Consider the following 2,622-nt stretch of genomic DNA (forward strand, 5'->3'; position numbering starts at 1 on the left):
GCTTTGGGGATACTGGGGTCACTGGGATGACTGATGGGGTCGTGGGGACCCCCCATTGCGGGGTACTGGGGTTACTGGGATGCCGGGGTGAGAGGGATCCTGCTTTGGGGATACTGGGGTCACTGGGATGACTGATGGGGTCGTGGGGACCCCCCATTGCAGGGTACTGGGGTTACTGGGACGCCGGGGTGACAGGGATCCCCCTTTGGGGATACTTGGGTCACTGGGATGCTGGGATGACTTGATGGGGGTCATGGGGACCCCCCATTGCAGGGTACTGGGGTTATTGGGACACCGGGGTGACTGTTGGGGTCATGGGGATCCCCCCATTGCGGGGTACTGGGGTCACTGGGATGCTGGGGTACAGGGATCCCGCTTTGGGGACACTGGGGTCACTGGGATGACTGATGGGGTCGTGGGGACCCCCCATTGCGGGGTACTGGAGTCACTGGGACGCCGGGGTGAGAGGGATCCCGCTTTGGGGATACTGGGGTCACTGGGATGACTGATGGGGTCGTGGGGACCCCCCATTGCGGGGTACTGGGGTTACTGGGATGCCGGGGTGAGAGGGATCCCGCTTTGGGGATACTGGGGTCACTGGGATGACTGATGGGGTCGTGGGGACCCCCCCCATTGCAGTACTGGGGTTACTGGGATGTCGGGGTGACGGGGACCCTCCATTGTGGGGTACTGGGGTCACTGGGATGACTGATGGGGTCATGGGGAGCCCCCATTGCGGGGTACTGGGTTTACTGGGATGACTGATGGGGTCATGGAGACCCCCCATTGTGGGGTACTGGGGTCACTGGGACGCCAGGGTGACAGGGATCCCGCTTTGGGGGATACTGGGGTCACTGGGATGACTGATGGGGTCGTGGGGCCCCCCATTGCAAGGTACTGGGGTCACTGGGACGCCAGGGTGACAGGGATCCCGCTTTGGGGGATACTGGGGTCACTGGGATGACTGATGGGGTCGTGGGGCCCCCCATTGCAAGGTACTGGGGTCACTGGGACGCCAGGGTGACAGGGATCCCGCTTTGGGGGATACTGGGGTCACTGGGATGACTGATGGGGTCGTGGGGCCCCCCATTGCAAGGTACTGGGGTCACTGGGACGCCAGGGTGACAGGGATCCCGCTTTGGGGGATACTGGGGTCACTGGGATGACTGATGGGGTCGTGGGGCCCCCCATTGCAAGGTACTGGGGTCACTGGGACGCCAGGGTGACAGGGATCCCGCTTTGGGGGATACTGGGGTCACTGGGATGACTGATGGGGTCGTGGGGCCCCCCATTGCAAGGTACTGGGGTCACTGGGACGCCAGGGTGACAGGGATCCCGCTTTGGGGGATACTGGGGTCACTGGGATGACTGATGGGGTCGTGGGGCCCCCCATTGCAAGGTACTGGGGTCACTGGGACGCCAGGGTGACAGGGATCCCGCTTTGGGGGATACTGGGGTCACTGGGATGACTGATGGGGTCGTGGGGCCCCCCATTGCAAGGTACTGGGGTCACTGGGACGCCAGGGTGACAGGGATCCCGCTTTGGGGGATACTGGGGTCACTGGGATGACTGATGGGGTCGTGGGGCCCCCCATTGCAAGGTACTGGGGTCACTGGGACGCCAGGGTGACAGGGATCCCGCTTTGGGGGATACTGGGGTCACTGGGATGACTGATGGGGTCGTGGGGCCCCCCATTGCAAGGTACTGGGGTCACTGGGACGCCAGGGTGACAGGGATCCCGCTTTGGGGGATACTGGGGTCACTGGGATGACTGATGGGGTCGTGGGGCCCCCCATTGCAAGGTACTGGGGTCACTGGGACGCCAGGGTGACAGGGATCCCGCTTTGGGGGATACTGGGGTCACTGGGATGACTGATGGGGTCGTGGGGCCCCCCATTGCAAGGTACTGGGGTCACTGGGACGCCAGGGTGACAGGGATCCCGCTTTGGGGGATACTGGGGTCACTGGGATGACTGATGGGGTCGTGGGGCCCCCCATTGCAAGGTACTGGGGTCACTGGGACGCCAGGGTGACAGGGATCCCGCTTTGGGGGATACTGGGGTCACTGGGATGACTGATGGGGTCGTGGGGACCCCCCATTGCAGGGTACTGGGGTTACTGGGATGCCGGGGTGACTGCTGGGGCCATGGGGACCCCTTGCTTGAGTGGGTACTAGGGTCACTGGGAGCAGTGTGGGGTACTGGGGTGACTGGGACCTCCTTTTCAGTAGGTACTGGAGTGACTAAGACCATTGTGGCAGTACTGAGGTCACTGGGGACAGCATGGGGGTACTGGGATGACTGGGACCTCCCCTTGTGTAGGTAACGGGGTGACCAGGACTGTTATGGGCAGTACTGGGGTCACTGGGAGCAGTGTGGGAGGGGTACTGGGGTGAGTGGGACTCTGGGGTGACTACTGGAATCATGAGACCTCACCCCTCGGCTGAATACTGGGGTCACTGGGAGCAGTGTGGGGGTACTGGGATGGTGTCTGGGACTCATATGAGCAGTACTGGGGTCACTGGGACTCTGAGATGACTACTGGCATCATGGGGGCCCCCAGCTGGGTGCCCGCTGGGGTCACTGGAACCAGTATGGGGTCACTGGGAGCGGGGGGGGGCG

The sequence above is a fragment of the Egretta garzetta genome, unplaced genomic scaffold, assembly GCF_000687185.1.
Source record: "Egretta garzetta isolate BGI_Z169 unplaced genomic scaffold, ASM68718v1 scaffold564, whole genome shotgun sequence".
In the NCBI taxonomy this organism is placed as follows: domain Eukaryota; kingdom Metazoa; phylum Chordata; class Aves; order Pelecaniformes; family Ardeidae; genus Egretta; species Egretta garzetta.